The sequence below is a fragment of the Molothrus aeneus genome, chromosome 2 (assembly GCF_037042795.1).
Source record: "Molothrus aeneus isolate 106 chromosome 2, BPBGC_Maene_1.0, whole genome shotgun sequence".
Lineage (NCBI taxonomy): Eukaryota > Metazoa > Chordata > Aves > Passeriformes > Icteridae > Molothrus > Molothrus aeneus.
Window position 1 is genome coordinate 85,773,494 of NC_089647.1, and position 24,741 is coordinate 85,798,234.

Here is a 24,741-nt window from a genome sequence, read left to right on the forward strand (position 1 = left end):
AGCTGGGCAAACTGGATCCCTCCCACAGCTGTGCTAGCTCAGGCAGGGGTGAGTCCCCTTTACTCAGTGCATAACCAAACAACAGGTGCTCTGATCCCTCTCCTGAAGGACAACTGCTTCAACAATTACAACCTCATGATCACGTTTTTGAGAAAAACCAAAGGAAGTAGCATTCTTACCAAGGTAGTATTAAGAGATCACATAGTTTCCTTAGATGGGATCTATCCTTAAATGGATAGTTTCCAAAGACTGGTACCACTCCAGCAGACAACAATGCCAAGGCTGATGTAATTCATGTTGAAGCAACTTCTCCTGAAGATGGCATGATTTATCTACACATAGCCTTTGGCTTCACTCTTACTAAGATGGCAGACAGTGGATGTTGGCAAGTTGTGCAGCTTTGCACTTCATGAAGCTTTGCTGCAAGCCCAGTTTTCAACAGAAACATGAGAGTCTGTTGTTGACCTCCAGGATTGGTAAAGGCCAGATCCACAGTTCAGAAAAGGCTTCTGAACAAGCCTCCCTTCTCTTATGTGAATATTTGTTTGTCACTCTATTAGCACAAAAGTGTATGACCTGGAGAAAGGATCTTCATCTGATGTTACTTCTGCCCTGCTGCCCCCAGACCTGACAGTTAGCTGTGGAAAGTAAATGCCATCCTGCTCAGCTACACGACCTTGTGTCTTCTGGGACTGAAACTTTGGGACGTTTGGTCTCGCTCTGCTTGCAAGATCTCAAGCAAAAATGATGATCATCTCAGCCCCAGAATAAGCCCCTGATGATTAGTTTATACAACTGCAAGTTAATATTCTCCTCATCTCACCAACTATTTTGGCAAAGTGCTTTGGTCTGTTCCCTTCTTGAAAAAAAAAATCTCCTACTGAACTACCCCTTGAAATAAACATGTGAGGTAAGATTAAACCTTACTTCAGCCTAACATCTACTTTTTTGACACTCCTTACACAACTGCAGAAAACAGGATTTTTCCAATTCACACATCAATAACAGGAGAAAGAGGATACTCCAATGTCCAATGACTGACTGAATCAAAGTCTGCTTTGAGATTGTACTTTTCTACAGCCATAGTGCTCTAGGCTTATGGCATTGGATCAGGTAAAGAGGCATACCAAAGGAAAAAATGCAACAGCAGTGGAAGGCTAAATGCTACTGATATTTCTACATGAAGAGATTAATAGACAAAAAGGGAGAGTGTGACAGTTTCCTCAATGCTTTTAAAAAAAATCCCACAGATGTAATCCTACTGAAAGTTTACCATCGTCTCCCAGAGAGGGTGAAAAAGCAGTTGTGGGTTACTTACTGCATTGCAATCAGTTTTAGAGTCTCAAGGCTCTCCAGACTGTAAGGACCATTCCCTGAACCTTAACAATTAAGGTTCTTGTTCCTGAAAAATCCATTTTGAAACATCAAGGGGGCTCCTTCAGCCAACTGCATTCTTCAAAAAACATCTTCATTAATATTGTCTCTGATTGAAAATGTTTTAGCAATACACAAAATCAGAAAAGTGAATACTGCCTGAAACAGTATTTTGGATCTACAGCATGGCCTGGTTTCCAACTAACATTCTATTAACCATATAAATATGGACAAAATAATGGAAAGGAAGAAATGTCTGATTATGCTAAGTTATGAGCATGTTGCCTTTTGTGTAAGAGCACCATCTCTAGTATAACTAGCATGCAGGGAGTGTTTTATTACCTCCAACAATAGAAAACCTTGGTAGTGAAACTAGAAACATGTTGGCTCAAACCCAATCTTTCAGCAATTCCAGCAACCCAACTCCAACACCTGTTTCAAAGATGATGCAAGGAACTTTATTAGCCAGGCAAGGATCTGAGTTGAAGGTCTGGATCAACCCTACCACTGATGGGTGCAGAGGCAGCCCAAGAACAGAGCACCAGCTCAAAGAACAGCAGCTCCCAGCTAAACCCTGCTAAGACCTTCTCCAGTTAAGAGCTATTTTCTTTACAGTCTGACATGCACTTCACTCTTCTGTCTCATTTAATGAGAAACTCAATGTCCTGAATCTCACGCAGATCAAAACAGGAAAAGTCAAAGCCATGAATTTGGCACCTTGAGTCAGATCCTTCCAGCCAAACTCACAGAGGCAGCAACACAGACTATGTCTACTGCACATCCATGGATTGACAACAGTTTCAGTTCATTCATTCCATGATCTATGATTCCATGAGAAGGCAAAAGAATGCAAGTGATGCCAGCACCCAATATGAAGCTTTGCCTCCCACTGACATTATTTCCCCACAAAGACACACTGGGCAAGTGCCAGCTCCACAAAGAGGCTCTATCTCCCCCTTCAGTCTGCTTCCTAAGTCTAGGTTCCCTTCATCATCTGGTTAAATGTCCCCTTCTCCCAGAACCTTGATTAACAAAGACAAAAATATTAAGTTTGGCCTGAAGTATCTTCTTGTCACTCTCTGAGGATTCCCTGAGGATTCTGAGTAAGTGAGTAACCTCAGCAAAACAGGGAAAAGTCTTCCACAAGAAAATGAAATCAACTAACACAAGATGTAATAAAGGCATTTGTGCAATGTGGAAATCCCTGAATGCAACCTTCCAGTGATATTTAGATAAAAGAGCATTTCAGCATCAGGAAGTGGCTTGTTTTCTTTTTGCTTTCCTGTCCACAGATCCCACTTAGTTGCAGATAAGTTTGTAAGTCACAAAATTTATTCATGATCCTTCCCCACTATGAACTTCAGTAAATTCAAATAATCTAAAAACCCAGTTTTACCTCTTCAATATATTTTAGTACTTTTAACAGGAAACTGCAATTTAGGGCCACTTAGTTCTCTATGCAAATTAAAACTATTTGTCTGTATTTACAACAGAAATACAAATAGCATTTTTTTTAATGAGATACTGTTTTAATTTCACTTGTCATTACAATGTTTTTATTCCTTTAGTGCTTCTAGGAGCACAAAAATACACACATCCAGAGGTGGAAGCAAGCATTTGTAACACACACGTCTGTTAGCTGAAAAAGAAAAAGCACAGCTCTGTTTCACTTTGTAGAGCAGCTTTTATCAAGCTGAATACAGTCCAATGCCATGGAAAATGCTAAGTTTTGCTACAGGGGAGTTTGAAATCCAACCCTCTCAGGCTCCTCTGTCACTTTACCAGCAGAAACTGAAACAGCTTACAAGTGGTCTTTACCCCAAATTAACCTTTACCCTCTTCACAAGAAATGTGCTGGGCACTTTGTGGTAAAGTTTCCTGCGCATGGAATGAGTTCTCTCCTCCTGACCTGGGGTTCTCAACTGCCTACACAGACATGAGAAGCCCATGAGAACAGGGGACATATTTTCTGTTGAGGAGTCTGGACTGGAAATACTTCTCTGAGTTTGAGAACACCTGCCTCTCTTAGAGCAGTCTTCCATCATAACCATGAAGGTAACAATGCAGAAACAAACTGTTCTAGCTGGAAAAAACAAACTCCCTCTCTGAGCTCCTCCTGCTGCAATGAAGAGTGAGGCAGAGGAACAAAGGCAGGAAAAAAACCCAATGAAACAAAACAAATCAAATAAACAAACAAGCCCACAAAAAACCCCAAGCAACCCCCCAAAACACACAAAAAAAGGAAAATACTCAAACCCAAACCAAACAACCCCCAAACCCACAAATAAATAAACAAACAAATAAAAGTAAACAAAGATAAAACAAAACAAAAACCACAAACAAATCCAAACCCCAACACTTTATGACCTAAAATGGAGATGAACCAGACACACATAACATTTGCTAAAGATTTCATACTGCTGTTGTTTACAGATCAATGGCATTAACATATTCTCCCTCATACAGGCAATGAGAGGGGGACCATAGACAAGACAGAGGGATAAAAGCACTGAAACAAGATCTGTAATAAGAAGTTTTGGTCAAGTTTGGATTACAACCAAACGTCTAGGGAACTATCTGATCTACCTACCTATAATATTCATCCACTCCACAGACTAATGTAGCACTAATAAAGTCAGTGTATACTGAGCAAAACAACCCAGGAATTACAGTGCAGTGACAGCACTGTCCTCTCTGTGTGTGATGGAATCTGACATCCTGCTCTGAAATCAGTGAGCTTCATCTGGGCAACAGGACTGCACCTCAGAGTCACAGGGGAAACTTTATTTTCCTGACACTACATTCCCCACATGGAAGGTATGGTCCATTAGGTCACAGGCACAGCAAAAAAAAATCTCTCAAGCACTCTTCATTTCCACATGGCATTGTTCTGACTCACTGTGATTCTTACTATTTTACATGTTTATATAAAGGAAAAATACACAACAGCACCTAAAGACAAACCAGCAATGCACAAATTCTTTCTCTAACATATGTGCTTTAAATAAGATATAACTGACTCAGAATTTGAAACAGTATCAAGTATTTAGAAAATTAAAAATAAATGTTAGTGTAGGAGTAATATTCCACAAAGTTTATTACTAAGATTTAGGCAGCTAGCAAAACTGGAGTCCTAAGCTACTAATGCAAATCTGCTGGTGCATATTTCTCCATCAACACTTGTTTTGTACTCCTGAACTGTGTTTTGTTCATGTATTTCTGATCGTGTAACTTTTTTTCTTACAGAGTACATGCCTACGCTATGCCTAATGGCCACAATACCATATACATATTTAAATTTTTTTTGTCTTTTTTTTTCCTGCTGCTTTCATTTCGCCTTCTTCAAATAAAATTGTTTGCTTACAGTGACCTTTCTAAATCAATGGGACAGAGTGTTGCTGCAGGCCAAGATTCTGACTGCATTGCTCTACCCTGCATTTCTTTCTGGAGTCACGTGAACAAGTGGTGGGATGCTGGCAGTGTGAAGCATGAGCCTCTAACTCCTCAGAGGCCAACAACAGTCCATGCTTCCCACCACTGTTCCCGTTCCAACGCCTCGCTGGAACAGCCTCCCAGTGAAAGGAATCCTTTTTAATGCCAGTACTACCCTGTGGGGAAACAGTAAGATCACCCTGTAACATACAATGGAGGGGGTGTGCTGTGTTGGTTTCCTGCCAAATTCTCAAAATAGATTCCTTGACAAAATAGATTTCTTGACAGGAGGCCTGTCACTAGTGGTGTCCCCCAAGGTTCAATTCTGGTCCCACTGCTGTGTAACTTATTCATTAAGGATTTGGATGAAGGGGCAGATGCCTCCTCAGCAAGTTCTAGTGACACAAAGCTGGGAGAAGTGGCTGATACCACAGAGTGCTGTGCAGCCCTTGGGAAAGACCTCGACAGGTTGGAGGGACGGGCAGAGAAGAACCATTTGAAATTCAAGGAAAGCAAATGCAGAGTCCTGCACCTTGTGAAGAATAAATCCAGGTACCAGCACAGGCTGGGGGTTCACCTGCTGGAAAGCAGCTCTGCAGAGAAGGACCAGGGGGTCCTGGTGGACAACAAGCTGTCCACGAGAAAGCAATGTGCTTTTGGGGCCAAGAAGGTCAATGGTGTCCTGGGGACCACCAGGAAGAGCACTGGCAGCAGGTCAATGGAGGTGGTCCTGCCTCTCTGCTCAGCCCTGGTGAGGTCACATCTGGAGTGCTGTGCCCAGTTCTGGGCTCCTCAGTGCCAGAGAGACATGGGGCTCCTGGAGCAAGCCCAGGGAGGGCAATAAAGGTGATTAAGAGACTGGAGCACCTCTCCTATGAGGGAAGGCTGAGAAGGCTTGGCTTGTTCAGCCTTGAGAAGAGACTGAGAGGGGACATCAGTATATATAAGTATCTGAAGGGAGGGTGTGAAGAGGATGGAGCCAGGCCCTTCTTGTTGGTGCCAAGCAAAACAAGACACAATGGGTAGAAACTGATGCCCAGGAAGGTCCACCTGAAAATGAGGAAGAAGTTCTTTACTGTGCAGGTGACTGAGCACTGGAACAGACTGTCAGAGAGGATGTGGAGTCTCCCTCACTGGGGATATTCAAGAACTGTCTGGACACAATTCTGTGCCATGTGCTCTGGGATGACCCTGCCTGAACAGGAGGTTGGACCAGATGTCCCACTGTGGTCCCTTCACTCTGTGATTCTGTGATTAACTTGTAGCAGAGTAACTGAAACCCAGCCATGTAGGAATCATGAGAACTGATGATCATCAATCACTTTTAAATATACTGGAATTATATTTGGAATATATTGAAACTGGTTGGTATTTGGCTGTTAAATAAAACAACCCCAAATCAGCAGCACAAAACTGGAATAAATAAAGAACACAAGTGCAAAGAAAATAGGTAAGTGGCTTGACTGTCTCTGAAGTGTCATAAGAGGAAACCAGACCAAGTATCACTGCCATATTTCTATGAGTTTCATTACAAATCAGTGTCTAAGATCAACAGCTTTCTATTAGAATACCATAATTCAACAATTGATCCCTATTTGTGAAAACTTCTATGAGTTTCCCCAGTTTTTACTATCAGCCTTACCAAAATACAATATTCTTTGTTGAACTGTAATTGAGCAAAAAAGCTATTAGAGAAAATAAATGTCATGTAGTAGATATGATGTTATCTCTGAGACAGAAACAACAAAAAGTAAAGTTTGGTAAGAGTAACAAAAAGTATTTCAGCTGCTCTGATGGTTTTCATGTGGAAGATGAGCAAACATATGAACAGCTGAGGATAAACAAAAATGTTGTAGGTACTTATTCCAAAGGTTCATATCTCCTCATGCCAGCATATTACAGGTTAAAATGCTCCATTCAGACAGAGAAGCTGCAGTTGCTGCAGTACATGTTGTGCAACACTTTATTCCACGATAATTTTATTTTCTGTCAGCTACCAACAGACCAGATGGAATAAACAATTCAGTCCAAATTTCCAAGAATTCAAAGAATATTAAGACTCCTGTAGGGTATAGCCATGGATTTCTGGAGTACAGGGCTTTTAAAAACAATTTTCAAGTAACTGTAACCACAATCTACTGGTTTGATTTCAGTAGCTAGTACTGATCAATCTTTCACGCAGTTTAGTGGCCTTCAAAAATTTATTTAAAAAATAACAACTGCTGCAGGGAGGCAACAATCACAAAAAAAGTTATAAATTGTATGCAAAGACAAAGGGTGGATATTAATGATGAGTTCCTTGCAGCACTCAGTGCTCAAAAATATGTACCTAAATGTCAGAGTTTTGTCAATTCTCCAAGCACTTACATGACTTCTAAAACTGGAATGTTACTATAGGCCAAGCTTGCATGAATTTCACTTTTTGCAAAAGCAAATTTTGCATGAACACAAAAAAGCCTGAAAATGTGAATGATGTATCCCAAATTATTTTCCTTTCTTAAGCTCATGACTAACTCACTCTCATGACTATTTGACTCCCAATTTTTGCATGTTAAGGCAAGCCACAGTGATGCTGACTTTTGCTAACTTCTGTTGCCTCCCACCAGACTTTATCAGAAATTCACAAGCATGCTGCCTACCTCAGCAGTCAAACCTCCAGATCAAGGCAGCAGAAATGATCATTTTGCACACAGCTACTTGTCTTGATCTTCAGGCCCAGATGAGAGCAGGTAGCTACATTTCAGCCACACTGCCTTTACAGTCCATCACCTCATCAGAGCCACTTTCAGCAACAGGTTAAACTAAGCAACTGAACTGCATCACAGTGTGAGCACATGTTCCTACATCCACTGTTTCTGCTGGAGAGGCAGTACCTTCCGGCCAAAAGGTGGGACCAAAAGCTGGATATAAAGACTGGGTCAGAACAAAAGCTTAATCAAGCCTGGAGTCTTCTCTGAGAGCAGGCAATGCTAGAGACTGAGAAAAACACTGTAATGAGCAGCACTGATATTCTGTGCAGCATCTCCATGTTTGTACTCCCATATTCAGCTGACAAGCATCCTGAGAACTTCTGACTTAGGTATCACACCCAGACCTCGGTATTTAAGGCCTGGAGGTAACACAACAGACAATGTCACCAATGTCCCTCTCTGGCCCTTGCAGCTCTGTTACCCTGTAGCCCTGTAGATACCAGACTGCCATCACCAGTGACTGCCCTGAAGCCTTGCAGCAGGGCTTGCAAACATTGAGCACTCAGGTTTTTCAGGCTTGCTTTGTTTGAACTTCTATTGACCTGCCTGTAACTTTGTTTTAGCCTGCAATTAAACTTGGTTCAGCTATGACAACAATTTTTTCCAGCTGCATAGATATCTGTGGCTGATTTGTTTTAATTTTTGTTTATATTTACATCATACCATCATCATTTTACAACTCAATACAATGATTAAGTGTAGAAAAATAAAGGCCTGGCATGATAGCAGAAGCCTTCAGACTTGGAGACATAGGATGGAGTAGAAGCATGGGATATAAAGAGAGAGGATACAGAGCTGGCACTTGATGGGACTGTCGCTATAGCTCACCCATGGTCATTTAAAGAATTGCAGACTTAAGGCTGGGCAAAATTAGTTCTAGAGTGATCACTTGTATGTATGGTATCACATACAGTACATTTGGATGTAACTCAGAGCTGCAGACCAATGGAAAAAGGGCCAAATTTAAAAGCTTGTCAGCAAATATAAAAATGACCCTAAGTGGATCCTAGAGTGGAGAAGAAAAAACTACCAACATGAACATCATATTCCTCAGATATTCAGATCTCTCAGTATCTGAAGTCCTTTGGATGCTCACAACTGCTAAAATGCCTCCACATAGCCACCTCCAAAATGAAACCTTACAGTCCAGAAGGGGAGGCAAAAGGTGAGCATTACAGCATGATAGATATAGACACTTGATGTGTTCAATGAATTTAACTGCATAGCTACTTATTGAGACTTTCCCCTATACAGAAGCATTAATTCTTTTCCAGTAATTATTGGATCCAGCCAAGTAATGATTCCTGGATCAGGCTGTAATGAGTTTTAATTATAATAGAAACAACTATTTGTCTTTAGATATAACATGAGTTTAATCTTCGCACTTAGATAAAAAAGATTCTGAGTGTAACAGCACTTATGTAGAATTTTGTGCCATTCTTCACTGTTTACATGTACCAGCAGATGCTGTGGTCCTGTGCTTTATAAGATAATTTCTCCAACAGTTAGGAGCACTAATTTTACTGTTTCCAGCCTTTTCAGGTCCTGCAGATCTCCTCTCTACTCTACAGAGTTCATTTACAGAGTTTTTAGAGACTAAAGATGGAAGAATGAGAGCTAGCCATAGGAGGTTAGTCAGGACAGTTTGTGATCATTTGGATAACTTCCATGTTACAAGCACAATATCTCTGCTTCCACTGGAAACATAATATGATTGTCTGCCCACAGAGATATCACTGTGAATCACGGACATCACTGTTATACATCTTTGTTAAATAAGTTTTTAAAACAGCAAATGTCACAGAACTCAACTTTTTAACTTTTAGAAGTGAAATAAGCTAGAACTGCATGGCTAAACTAAATGGGACTTAATAAACTCAGCTATCAATAGCTTTCAATCTTTTTTGATTTGAAAATGCCCTGAAAATTTTCCAGTGGAAGAACAAGCTAATTTAGAGCTACTGATCGTGGGTTGTATTCCTCAGATACTTCCCACCGATTTTATTTGCATAGTTCATGGACAATTTAAAACCACCAACTTAAACATTCTAAGAACTAAACAGCTGTTTCCATCTGCTCAGAACAACATAAAATATTCACCTAACATTCTAAATTTTTCCATGTTTGGTCTCAATTTAGAAGCAAATTTGTATTTGGAAAGTGTGAGCAAGTGACTTTCTGGGTATTTTCCAGTTCTGAAAAGGGAAAGCCTATTAATAACTTTCCTTATGCAATTAAGAAAAAAAAATAAAGCATTCTTTTTTCAAGAATACAATCTTTTTTCAATAAAGAAAATAAAAACAGAGCGTAACTGAAATCCTACAGGGCAAATAGTTCTTCATAAAGAATATAGTTACAAACAATTAGCACACTTGCTAATCCAAAACAAAGTGAGTTAGAAAAAACAATCAGTCTGGCATTTCCTATGTGGAAGAAGTCAGGAACCACTGGTTGACGTGAAGGAGAGTAGCCTTGACCTTTTAATACTGAAGCAACAATTGTGTCAAAGCCCTGTGAAAACCCAGCTACTAAAGGATGATGCAGAAAAAGTGGTATTAGTGTGCATCCAAGAAGCACTTTGCTAATTCTTCCATTCTGAATATCTCTGTAGCTAAGTACCTTAGGAGGGATGGCTCTGGGGTAATTGAGACAAGATTTTTAAGGAGCACTCTACAGGCAACAAGCTACTAAACTGCATCCTTATTTTGGCTATGAAATTGTCTGAGTGCTAGAGAATGTCAAGCATGCAGCCTCAGTCCCCAACAGAGACTGTAAAAGTCACAAAAAAATGTCCTCTACCCTTCATTTATACTCTACAAGTTATTATATGACCTAAGCCCCATAAAATGTTTAGCTACTTTAAATGATTGGTACTTTAAATTACAATCTTGCAAATGGATGAGTGTTCTCACAGATCAAGAGGGGGTGAGAAGGTAAAGAAGTGTGACGGTACAGTCAGGTAGAAGATGCAAAAGTTACCATATTTATTAACATTTGCATAAAAGCATATGCCATGAAACTGCAGCTATATCTGCCTTTCACAACTGCAGATAAAATTAGATCACCTGGGAGTGGGCAACAGCAGCATCCAAATAATTAGAGTTCAAACATATTCAATTTTTCTCCCCAGTGACAGTCCCCAGGTCCACCCTGCATAAGTAAGAACAGAATTTGTAAACACTTATCCAAATGGATTTTCCTAATGTGTTTTGCCGTGTTATACAAGGACTCCTTAATGTGCCAAGATCACAACTCAGAATGCAGGATTCAACAGGGCAAAATATACTGTGAATTTCTCCTCAGATCTAGGAAACCAGTGACTATGTGGTAATTGCCCTGTTTTCCAGGCATTTTTACAAACCAAAATCCTTTTAGTTCTCATGTTCAGATTTTCACTTTTGATTACTAATATGGAAACTGACCTCAGCACAAGAGATATCTTACCCCTTTTGTGCTAAATGACTTCAAAGCCCAAACATTTAAGTTACAATATGCCAGTGTCATCTCTGTAGTGGTGGATGCAGCTGCACATAGAAGAGATCTTTCCTATTCTGTGAGGCCTCCTATTTAGCAAAGTGATTTAGTCTTGTCTAATGAAAGATGTTTTGTAATGGATGCCAAGTACTCATTGGTACTTAGTGGTGCTCCTGGGGAAGGGGAAGAAGTACAGTTTTTAAACAAGACCCACAAGAGTGGCACCAGATGACTGGAGCTGTGCTGAGACAGTTACAAGCTGCTTTAAGACTTGAAGAAAAATCAAAAGATATTTTTTGTCTGCACTTGCCTCTTCCCTTCACTGCATAGCAAGATATCCAAACTCTCAGTTACAGACAAGCTGGAGTACAACCAAGTGCATTTCTCCAACTCCTAAAGTAGAATAAATATCAACACATAGGAAAACAGAGTCAACTGAAACCACTCATTCCCAGTGCTCTGGGCATTTGTTTTGTCCTTCATATCCATAACCACTGCCCCTCAGCTTGACTTTTGCTCTCAGCAGAGCTTGCTTCCTTAAAAAAACAATCCTCAAAACCTTTTTCTTTCCATTTTTTCCTCCTTCCATAGCAAATACTATCTGAAAGCATTTATCTCCCAGCCTTCCTACTCAAAGAAATAGAAGACCCTGTGTGGCAGAGTTGACATGATAACTGCTACTTAACCCATCAAAGCAAATGGTTAACACATACAACCCATTGTTTGAGGATAAAATGCACCAACAGGCACCACACAAAACAATGCTGATTTGTCCTACTTTGAATCCAAAATAGAAATAGCTTTTCTTCTGGTAGTATATGTTTTTCAAAGCTGATTCATGGAGAAATATCAGGAAATTATTAACATTTTTATTATTATTAAAGTAATTCAAAGAAACTAAATGCTACTTGTCAAACTATTGATACATGCCACATGTTTTAAATATTCACAAAAGACTTTTTTTCAGAATTTATCTTCAAAAGCCATTTAAGTACACAGTTAAAGAACTCATCCTTGAAATAGCAAGGATGAGCAAAGAGCTCATCTGTTTGGTAGTGCATCATTGCTGACTTTGAAAATTTTGTATTATCCCCTAACTTATTGTTAAAAATATGTTAAATACCCTTAAATTCTAATTTCTATTTTTACCTAGTTCATATTTCTTCAGTCTATAAACTACAAAATAATAATGAATAAAGCAATGATGGCTTTCTTTTTTTTTTTTTTAGCAACTACAGAAACATTAAAATTACTATGTTGATAAATAATTGCAATTCTGTGGCAAGATTTTTGCCCCATCAATCCCACTATCCCAAGATGCTTTCAGGACACTATACCAAACCTATATCTGTTCACAACTGGAATTTCCTCCACACCACTGTTTTTCTCTACACCTCCACTTTGAATGTTTGAAAGTATTTGGCAGCTGCCTGGGACAACTCCAAAAACCACCTTGTCTCAGATCACAGCAGATTTGACTGAAGGAAAGTCTCCAAAGTGAACATGCACAACCACAAATGAAAAATGCCTCCACTTAGAAACACCAAATCAATGCTCAAAAGTCCCAGTAAAAATAGCTTGGTGTTAATAGCTGAGCAGCACTTTTAAAACTCTTTCTTTGCTCATGCTAAAATGGAGAAAAGGCAAAAGTATAATTTCAGACAGATTATTATTAAAATGTTTTCAAAGATAATATGCTCCTACAGGGATCTGTACTATAATACATCCTTCAGATTATTTTATATTCACATTCTAAACACTTCTGGGGTTAAAATTTAGCAGGAACTGCATTAAGTGTAGGGGTTTTTTAATAGGGAAATTACAGAATGATCATGAACATAAATATTCTGCAAGGTATATATTCTTTTTTCAAAACAAAATCAACATAAACACATTTCAAGAATAAATTATCTCTATAATGTTTGACTACAAACCCCCAAAATACCTTGGCAAAACTTAGTTTTATTTTTTATAGCATATATCCTGTCCTAACAGCAAACATACTATTAAAACAATCATGATGGAATACGCAAGTAAGTTGGAACAACCTTCTCTCTGCTACTGTGCACAGTTCAGCAGAGACACAGTTCACTAGTTCACATGGTTTTGTTGTAGAAAAATATTTAGGTTTTTATTACTGTTTAAGCATCTGTGTGAACAAAGCATAAGTACAGTGTTCACCTAGATTAACCCATGAAAAGGTTAAGTAAGGGGTACAGTCTTGGGATAGGATTCACTTCACTGAACTGTACTGAAGTTAAGCAAAAGAGGCAACTAGATAGAACTGAGTAGGGAAATATAGGAATCTTCAAAAGGTCATTTTCTCTAACTTTCAAACAGCTATTTTAAGAGACTATGAAACAAGATTAAATTTGCATTCCAGCATCTCATGATTAGTAATGATCTGCAGCAGTAGATTGTGCTTATTTGATCATCCATCATCATCCTCCTCACTGCCCATTCCCACACACAAAGAATCTGGGTTTGCTGCAAATTCTTCTCTTTTTTCTTCCCCAATATGACTGTAAGATATCTTTTTCCTGAAATTTAGAGGTGGGTTCCCTCAGACCTTATAATCCTTTCTTTTCCAGAAACATCTTCCAGTGATGTTCTTCCAGTTTTTCTGGGCATCTTTTTAAGTGACAGCCATGCAGGCCTGAGATGCTCCAAGTATTGTCTCTCAGGAAGAGGCTTAGACAGATTTTCAAAACAAACCCCCAGTTTACTAGCCAGAAAAACATGACTTGGAGCTAAATAAAACCTAGAATACAGGGGGAAAAAAAGACACATATAAACTGGGACAGATTCTAAATCTAAGGTAGTTGACCATGACTCTAATAAAAAATAAATCTGAAAGAGCTCTGACACATTTTCACACTTATCTTCTCAATCCTCCCCTCCTTGTCATCCCTCCTCTTGGACTGTTAGTCAAATCACTGTTTCCAGCAGAACAACCCCCTTCCAAACTACTGACAATTCAGTGCATAAACAGAGTTTTTCTTCACTGTGGCAACTTTCCAAGTAAGGACTGTGAGATCATCATACAATTGTTTCTACCACAGAACAATAACAACGTAGTACCACTATACAATAATTAATTACAAAGCAGAAGGGGAAAAAAAAGAGAAGCCATACTACTCTCCCCTGATATTCTTCTCAGCACTTATAAACCTCAGAATCCCAGCTGAGCCCTTATTAATGAACAAATAACTAGAGAACTAAACACAGTGCTACCAGAAGTACATTAAAAATGTTTCTTGCTGCAGTATTTTCCTCCTGCTATTTTGTGAAGATTTCTGGTAAAGAGCAACCTGATCAATCTCTTAATAGCTGGCAAAGCCAATTAGAGCAACTCAGGATTTGCAACAGAACAGAAATCACATTATTCACCGTTGCTCAAAGGATTCAACTTCTTTTCAAACCCAATGTTGGGACAAACCAACATCCAGGGAAAGGGCAGCTCTTCACTAACACACAATTTTAAATTTCAGTGTTTGTCAAAATAAGGAGGTATCTGGGGCAAGGGCTGTCACTGACTGTAAGTGCTGCACCCATCATTTGTCACTACAGGCACATCAAGGATCTACAACCACAGTTTTCACTTCAGAGCAAGCTTTTCTCTCAGTGGTCATGAGTTTGCTACCCAGGAGTCAGCTTCTAAATGTGTATTTGTCACAGGCTAAACTAAACATGCCTTTTTCCAGCCCTACAAATTCACTCAAAGCCTGATTTATCACACAGTTTTCCATATGCTGTGCAGGGGAACTGCAGGGCAATACAGCAGACAGTAAGCATTACACTCTATAGGAGTTATCAAAAAGCACAAGCAGCCCAAACTGCCTAAGTCCTGCTGAATCCAAGCAATCACTGACCTTTATAAATCTTTAAGCTTGCTCCTAATTTTACATAAAGCATTCTCCTACTGATTACTGTCATGTATTATGCAATTATCACTATGCATTCTATGTTGGTTAAATATTTTATCCACGTGCTAGGTGAATGCACAAACTCAATCAGTAAGACATGCCATATACTCAGCTCACATCACCTCTAAATCACACAAGTAGACACTTCTGGTTTGGTATCATAATCTTCCTACAATACCATAATGTTGCACATAGACCTGCATTAGTCCTCTGCAGACATCCTGCTTGTTGGCTATAACCTAGCTGACATCAGCCACATTTCAATGCTCCCCATAACTCCAGCAGCAGAGCTGTGGCAATTACATTTCCCATTTTATCAGTCTTCCTGACATACCCAACACAGCTGTCTCCGACTCCTCTTGTAACATAAGTTCTTTGATCATCCCTGCAGTTTTTCACCAAGTGGTTTGAGTTAAAAAGGACCTTAAAGACCAAGTAAACCTGCCATGGGCAGGGAGACTTTCCACTAGACCACGTTGTTCACAGCCCCATCCAAAATGGCTTTGAACACTCCCAGGGACGGGGCATCCACAGCTTCTTTGGGCAACCTGTTCCAATGTCTCACCACTCACACTGTAAAAAATTACTTCTTCACATCTAATCTAAATCCACCCTCTTTCAGTTTTCTGTGCCTGTATCACATACTGAGGTGAGGTTTCTCAGACACTGCAAGAGGTGTTGCACATTTATGCTGTATCAGGTCCCAGCCCAGATGCACCCAGCTGAGATTCCCTCCCTCAACTGGAAATACCTCTTTTTGACTTGCCTGTACCCCATACATCATGGGGTACTTGCCTGTACCCCATACATCATTTTCATGATGATGTCAAACTGACAGACTAAAGACAAACTTAAACCCACTTACCCTCATATAGGCCTTTCTCCTTCAAAGTCTTCCATTGCTGAACTGCCTCTTCATAGGAAAAGTTGTTGCATTACTTCCTAAGCTGAAGCTGTAGCACCATCCAGTTTCAGGCACTCAGCACTGATGCCAGAGTCAGGTGCCCAGGCTCTGTTAACAGTCAAGACAGAAAGCAGGAGTTGGGTGCCTAATTAAAAATCTGCCTCTTTCTGTTGATTACATAAGAGCTCAGACTGTCATACTGCTAATTTTGATATCAAGGTTAAACTGGGTAAGAGAATTCATGACAATGTGTGGCCTGACACGTTGCTGGGTTGAATTCCACCCCTTTAGTATTATCTAATTGTCCAATTAATTGTATAGTCACTCCATCTAAAACTGTGCACTAGAAATTAACATCCTCCTCCCATCCACAAGTTTCAACAGCCTGCTTTCATTACAGCATGCTAACAATATCAACTGCAGAAAAAAAAAACAAAACAAAACAAACAAAAAAGCCTCAAGAAAACTAAACAAGCCAACTCCCAGAGAATAATTAATCATATATATCTACCTCCTTCTGTCTCTCTCATGGCAGTTCTTTGGGTGGGTTTACAGTTCTTACACTAACCTTATCTTCCTCCACCTTGAACAGTATTTTTGTTGCAACACCATATTAAATGGCTCAGTAGAATCCAGAGAGACCAGATCTAGCCCATTTATTTTTCTAGAAAACCTACTTTCTTATTAAAAAAAGATACTAGGCCAGTTTGACCTATCTTAGAAAAATAGATTGTGCTTCATCCTTCCTCCCCTCAATTCCCATGTCTTTAATTATTTATTCCTTAAAAAATATTTCTAAGGTTATTAGGGTCAAATTAACAAGCCTGAAGTTGCCTATATTTCCATATATGTAAAATTCAATAGTATGAGTAATAAAAATCCTCTAAAAAATCTTAGTAATGGATCTATATTTCAATCATATATATAAAAAGTACCTTGAAGAAATTCCCAAATTGGAAACTCCCAATGGAGCAACTTAAAAAGCCATTCTGACAGCCAGAAAGTCTGATTGATTTTAAAATATGAGAGATGCAAAAATTGGATGCTTTGTCTGAGAAATGTAATATCATGAGTAAACCACCCAAGACTTCCTGAAATCTCCTGAGACCACAAAAAACACAGGATATAGTTAAAGCCTTTGTATAACTTCATATGTGTTGTACTCTATAATTTTGGGGGTCCTTTCCAGTCTTATGGGAAATTCCAGTGCAAATCTGAAATGTTTGTGGGATTCTGTCACACAAGCCTCTGAGAGTTGCACAGTACCTTAAATTCTCATTATTCAGTTCAATTTCTCATATTCACAAACTGTTGAATACGTTCATGTAGGCTTTTCAATTACTTGGGTCACTCATGCATGCAACATCTAGAAAAGTTTCTGTTATAAGGCATGATGATTTTCTTGATAATATCCAAAAGCTTTTTAAAAGAATAAATACACTATTCATTTCAAGAAAACTGTTAACATGCTGTGAGAATTTGGTTTTTGTTTTTCTTCCTCTTCTTGTTGTTTTAGTGTTTTGGTATCTCTACCAGCTTGACATAAAATGCAAAAAAAAAAACCCAAAAAACCCCTTAAAAGTACAAAACATTTCTTAGTCTGCAATTTCAAACTTTTTTTCTGACCCACCTTTGCATTTCTCTGCCTTGAGCTGCAAGTAATCATTTTGTTAAAAGATAACATTTGTATATGTTGCCTCCTTCAGACAAATTTGGCCTTAATTTTAATATACTCTCTTATTGACTCATTCTTCAAATAGCAAAAGTGTGAGTTGTGCATCTTGGTGCTTTAGCAGTAGGTTTGTAGCTGCCTGCATATGTCACACAACAATCAAAATAGGCAAACAGTTAAGATTTCTTCTGAATATCATGGCTAAAAATGTCTAATTGTGCTAAATTAACAGCCAAGGGGCATCCAATAGGAGGGGTAGAAGTGGGAGGGCAGGCACCAATCTCTTCTCTTTGGTGACCAGTGACAGAATTGCAAGGGAATGGCATGAAGCTGTTTTGGCAAGGTTTGGTTAGATATTAGGAAAAGGTTCTTCACTCAGGTGATTGGGCACTGGAGCACTGGACCACCCAGGGTGGTCACAGCACCAACCAAGCCTGACAGAGTTCAAGAAGCATTTGGACAACAACCTCAGGCACATGGTGGGATTCTTGGGGCTGTCCTGTGCAGGATAAAGAGCTGGACTTGATGATCTTTGTGGGTTCCTTCCAACTCAGGAGATTCGATGATCAAGTAAATTCTGGTTCAGCAAGGTGACTCAGCTGAGGGGCAGCACATGAGCAGACACATAACTATAGGCTTCAGTTCCACTGTAGCAAGCAGAAAAGTTAACATTTCTCCTGGTATAGATTTTAAGACTGACCTGACTTTTTGGGAGGTCTCAGATCACTGACAATTGCTCCTGACTTCACCAAGGGCTGCAGATCCTCAGTGTCTACAGAGGACTTTTATTGAGATGTCTGACTACAGATTAAAGATACGAATTTTAAAAATTTCCCTGCCCCCCCAATATTATGAAAAATCCCACACTAAAGTTAAAAATAACTATGAGTCTATTCTGCTATTTATTCTTCAGAGAGTAGCATGCTAGCAATGCCTCAGTCTGAGACAAACTGCAGATATTTTGTCCTTTATTGCAATGCTTTAAGCTATTGCAGGCCATACATATGGAGACCATACAGAGTGTTCACAAGTGTTTGTACTGCACCGTCCACACCTTTTGGTGTGAGGAAGTCTGTACTTGAGGACTTACATGGTCACTTTCTATCTTCTTAGCTAAAAGGAAAATACTAATGGAAGTAGGAAATTATCCATATGCAGAGTTTCCATGAATGACAGAAGCATGGCAGGCAGCTGATTTTGAAGGTTGGTTTAGATGGTTCAGATTAAGTATTAATTCTCTCAGTATGTTTTAGTGAAACAATTATTGCTGAAACCCTCATTATCACTCTGTGGTAGTTCATCTATGTATCTCCCAAGGATAATACTGAGATTATAAACAATTAGGTACAGGACATTTTGTAATTTAAACATTGTAACAGCTTTATAATTAAAATGCAATCACAGGAGAAAAATTAATGTTATTGAATTGAATGCAAGCTTGGGCTGGATAAAGTTCCAAAGACTTTAAAGGGCTTGATGTAAGAGTAGCATTTAATTCCAGAAAAAGCTTGATTTTTGTGCTTGCACAGAACATAATATAGACAAAATATTTGTAAAAAGAGACAGAAGCCATAAGAAAGAACCAAAGTAATACACCACAGATCGCTCTCATTTCCAGACACTTAAAACATGTGAAACTCTGCCTCTGCCTTCTCCCTTTGTGCCCTCTTCAGCTGTTCTCATTAACTATGTAACATTATGTCCTCTTACTTTTCTTTCTCTCCATCTCCCTGGATTCAGGCTCTATTCAATACCATTACGCCTTCACGTAACATATTATTCAAACTCAGCTCTTCATCTCTCTCTTCACTGCTAAAAGCCATGGTTAGCTCTGTATACTAAAGCCAGCAGTCAGAAAACCCTCTAATGGAATACAGAATATTACAGAAAGGCCAAGTGCCACACATTATGCAATGACTGCACATGTAGTTATTGCAATTATCCATGCCACATTGGCATGGGGCATGAATCAATCTACCATTAACAAGAGGCCCTAAGAAACAAAATCACTGCACATTGAGCACAGCCACAGTCACATATGGCCTGCTCTGCATTTATACTTTACAAACTGGCAAGAAGGAAAAAGGAACAAACTAGCAGATGCTGGTGGTTTTTGCTAAAAAAACCCCAAACTGTAAAAGCAGATAGAAAATTTGCAGTAAAAGGTAACAACAATAGCCATAAAGCAGTTTGCTGTGATTATATTAATGATCACCTCTCCTTAGTCAGTCACCTGTGCTGTTTGTCCACTCATCATCTACACCAATACATTAGCAGGGCACATTTTCTAGAGATGTCACCCAGAGAACTGACTGAAGAGAAAGCTCTGACTTTTACTTAGAAAGAGTGACATAACCTGTCTTATACACAATTAAAGAGCCTTAATAAAAAAAAAAAATATATGTGGAGCTTTACATATGCAACATAGAGTTTGACTCCTAATAAAGAAGACACTAAATCTACACCAGTGGAAAGAAAGTATTCACCAAAGTACCAAGCAAACAGGCAAACAGAAGTGGTGGCATTCTCTTTTCCTTCTCTCCTGTCTTCTCTCCAGATCTATTCTAACACAAAGCTTCAAGCAGGTAGTGCAATCTGACAAAAAATGGAGTGGGTTGCACAGCCAGGGCTGTATTTGAGAAACACTTAATTAGGATGATATGCTGTCCCTGTAGGGGAGCCCCAAATGCTGGCTTTTTGCTCTATTATTATGGATTTCTTTGCAAGTGTGGAGACAGACCCCACAGGGGAGAAGTCATAGCTGTCTTGGGGTAGAATGACAATTCTTTTTTAATTTCTTCAGCAAGAAACAGCACTACATTGGATGGACATGAAGGATTGCCTCAGGCATTTCTTTTCCAATGCAGACAATGATTAATAAAAGAAAGAAAGATGGTATGAATGACTAGTATTACTGCAATTCCTTTTAAGTCACAAAATAGCTACAGGATCTGGCCATGCTAATTTGCTGCTGGCAACTTTAGCCTGGCCCTCTTGGTATGGAGAAAGTGCATGTAAGTGCATGCCTGATTCCCAAGTTGTTCTTCACTGAGCAGTTCAAGATGGTCAAAAGAAAAAAAATTGTACATAAGCCCCTAGAGCATCCTGTTGTGCACTCTATTCCATTCTGCCCCAATTAAATAACTGAGTCCATGGTATCGACCGTTTGCTTTCATTTCAGATGTAGGCACAGCCATGGCAGCACACCTCTCTAGACTTTCCAGTAATTGATTCTCAGTCTGCATTAAGACACACATTTAACACAAGAAAAGCAATGCTGCAGGAGAAAGTGCATCTGCTTTAACTTTGTCTGCTTGACCTTACAAAGGAATTTGATCTCCCTTAGCAGGAGCAGGGGAATAACATCTCTGAGAAGTCAATACTGCTCACCATTGATTCTACTCCACCATTCATTATTTGCTGAACTCTGTAAATAGGGACTAAGGGCACTACATCAGGGACAAGGACACTGAGGTCCACCCTCCATTTCTGCATGCAACCATAAGCATCACATTTGACCAAGAGCATCCTGTTACACCTCTCACTACTTCCTACTCCCACACCAGCAAAACTTCCTGCCTCTACCAGAAGACTCTTATTATTAGTCTGCTTCATTCTGCCTTGCAGTTCAGGCCACATCCCTTCATCTCATCAGCATATGTGGCCCAACTTCTCTTACTCTCTGGAATGCCAGAAGCAGCTGCTTAGCTCTCAACACAGCTGCTCTGCACACAGGAAGCAAGAGGAGTCCTATGACTGAACTTTGCTTGGAAACAAGTGAACAAGAGTCTTCTCACTTCTGCTAACAGGAGCCCCAGAGACAGAGATTTCCCTCTCAGGGCCTAGAAATGTGACCATCAGCATCTGCACCCTGCCACACACAGGACATAAAGCAGCTCTTTCACTGTGGAGAAGCAAATACTTCACAAATGTTTGTGAAGTGCCCAGCAGGGTTCAGATCCCATCCTGAAGGATACTGCTTTATGCTACAGCAATGCTCAGTGACAGGCAGACCTGCCTTCTTCATCAATATCTCTGGATGGTTAAGGAGAAAAAGTAAAGAAAGACTGGTTTGCTCCCATGGTAGAAACAGGCAACAAATATTGGCCTTTCATCATAGGCTGTACTTTAAATCTCACAGACTTCCAGAAACACATAATTTGTCCAAATACAAACATATCATACTGTCACTAGCTATTGAACCTCCTCACCTTCTGTGGGCAATGCATCCAAATAAGAACAAAAAACCCCTGGCCAATATAATGAACTACTCACACTACCATAGGGTAAAAGCATGCCACTGGTACCAGAATGCTGGATCTTGTCAGTGCTTCATTATTTCCAAGGCTGAAAGTTCCTTTTAGATTTCTCTGCCTCTAATTTATGATGAATCTTTGAACTCTTGCCTTCAGTGTCAACAGATCATCACACATTACAGTAGTAATGACTAAAATTATCTTACCTTACTCCACCTTTCACAAATTAAATTCAGCATATGTATCCAGTTCTTTTTTTAATGAAGTCTGAAAGACACAAAAAGCACAAATTATTTCTGACTGAATGAATCCATATAAACAGGCTAGTAGTATAGGATTTGTGGGGAGGGGAGCAGGGCAGTAAGGAGTAATTACAGGAACTAAACCCAACTAAAAACCTGTGAATAAATGCTGAGTGTTAACATTTTATAACATAGCTTCTCTATAATTTGAAACAAAATCATTCATTCAGTTTCACACCTTCATCTCTTTATTTACACTCAGAGAACAAAGTCTGTATAACTGGGAGGTAGGAAATAACTCTATGGATCAAACTTCTTATCTTAAGGCCAAAGCATGAACTTATCAAGTAGCATGCCTTCCAGTATAATTTTAACCTGAAATATCTACCATTTTGCTTCAATAGAGCATGTTAGAAATCTTTGAGTGTGGTACCACAAAACTATGGCAAGTCAATGGGTTCCTATGTGGACAAAATGCTTCTCTATTAAAATGTACACACGGGGCAACCATATAAATATATACAGTAAGATTAAGAAATGTAAATCCTTAATTCACAGAAAAATGCAGTCATAAGAAAAGCACTCCTCAAAACAGTAAATTCAGGAAAAATTCATACATAAAGCAGTGTTCAAATGCGTGATGCAGTAATCAAGATACAATTCATCAGCTTACAGCAAAACTAACAAAGGACAGCCAGAACTGTAGTAAAAGAAAGAAGTTAAAAAGTACTAAGATAAAACAGCACACTGCAGACTAACAAGAACTTCTGCTACCAATTGGGAGCTTATCAGTTGATAAAAACCAAGAAGAAAGAAGGCCTTCGAGTCAGATAACAGAGCCACAAAAAGGGAGATACTTCACTAGGGCGTACCAGCAATGTGCTCCTGTTGCTACAAGAAGCAGCAATGAAACTAAATTAGGAACACTTGCTACAATGAGCTGAACAGCATCCAGCTCAGTCTGCAACATTCAGAGAAAGGCTTGTGCAGACAAGGAAGAGCCACCTTCTGCAAAAAACACTGTTAAACTCAGCAAAGTGGAAGCTGAGATGAGTTACAATTTGCTCTTCAGAGATACATAACAAGGGCTTTCAACACTGATGTGAAAAAGTGTTAAGATAAACAGAATGTTAACAAAGTAACAAATGTAAGCTGAATAATAGCAACGAAAAAAAGACAGTTTAGACAGGGGTAACTTTGTTTTCCATATAATAAACTGTTACACCAATGTTAAAACATATTTAACAACTCGGGAAACTGCACCCAGCCCTGTGCTTTCATGGACTCGTAAGCAAAGCATCTAAAATTTCTTGCAAAATTATACCTCTTCATAAAAGTGGCCTGCAAAGCAGCTTAGGTTTTCATCGTCCAAGGTGAAGGCAGAAGAACAAACTTGAGGTTCACATCTAATACTGTCAGTTCAGATGAGAAGTTACAAAGTATTTCATTAACCCTGGCTTTTTTTCCTCTATGAGGACAGAGACATCTAACATTATATGGAGCTCTTTTTGGGATAACTGTGATATGCAAGTTATCAGGGAAAAAAGTCATCTACTATTTAAAATCATTTTTATATTGGCAAATTCAGTTGCGAAGTTCCAATTTAATATTCTTTATAACTTCAGCTGTATTTATTTAGTAGGGTTATTTTTTTCTCCCTCCACTCTAAAAGCAGGGCAAGTGCTGTGAAAGCTCCTGGACACCATGAAGGCTACTGTCAAGGTAAGTCATTACCAGTCACAGTCACAAGATCAAGGGCTGATACTGTGGACCTACTACATTAATATCCTGTAATACACTGTACCACCTTCACCTTCAAGACATCTAATACAAAACTTAAACCTGGTCAGTTATTATTTATTTAATTTAAAGGAAGAAACTAAAATGGCAGAGATGATAAAGGAATCTAAAAATTCTATTTTCAACACTGTGACAAAAACCAGATTAGTTCTGGGGAGACCGGCAAATCCTTTTCAACTTTGTGGCTTAGCTCAGGTATCTGCAAAATAGAGACAATGTGACCTAGTAACTACATTGAACTTCTTTGCTGCCAAGTCGTATTCCTAACTTGTTCACTGCCTTCAGCAAGTCACAGCCATCTTGCAAAGCGGCACTGAGGTTGGTGATATGTTTTAAAATCAGCTCATCTGTGAGATTTAAAAAAAAACCAATTCAACTTCTGAAGAGAAGGCAAGACCTACCCCTACCAATCTCTCTGCAATTTCTGACCTCCTGCAGATGCCCTCCTGCTCTGCACCCCCTTCTGAAAGCAACTTTGGGTTTTCAACTACATTTCTAGAGGCCGTCTTTAAGTCCTCCTCTTTGACACAACCACAGTTTTTAATTGCACTCCAGTTCTATTGCACTTTGGTACCTGATTAAGAACTGTCAAAGTGCAGCTTTAGCTGTAACAACTAAACTGAAGACCAGCAGCACATGCCCAGGTATTACATTCTGAGATGCCAATGGCACTTGCAGATGAACAATTCTAACTGGGGAACAATTCAAGCCCTTTTGCACCCTACATTGTAAAGTTTTTAAATGATATTGCCCTGTAATAGCAGTAAAACCATAGGAGAGTGTAGTACTACTGTAGACTGCACTACAGGACCATCTTCTTTACATGTTCTGCCTTCTTTCTCTGGCCTTTTGCATTAAGACAGCTTCATTACAGAAAAAAACCCAAAAACCCACATTCTATTAAAGACTGC

The 24,741-nt window shown here is 39.3% G+C and overlaps 1 protein-coding gene across 9 annotated transcripts in view; it reads right to left on the bottom strand.

The window, feature by feature from the left end:
* INPP4A (inositol polyphosphate-4-phosphatase type I A) overlaps positions 1-24,741 on the bottom strand; it is a 111,506-nt gene that overhangs the window by 49,822 nt on the left and 36,943 nt on the right. For 6 of the 9 annotated variants that reach the window (XM_066545217.1, XM_066545216.1, XM_066545211.1 and 3 more), the window contains 2 exons: positions 21,995-22,055; positions 15,822-15,968 (listed from right to left, as the gene is read on the bottom strand). The gene's annotated coding sequence lies outside the window, so the exon portion shown is untranslated. The remainder of the gene's footprint in view (positions 1-15,821; positions 15,969-21,994; positions 22,056-24,741) is intronic. The other 3 variants (XM_066545214.1, XM_066545213.1, XM_066545212.1) reach the window with 1 other exon arrangement.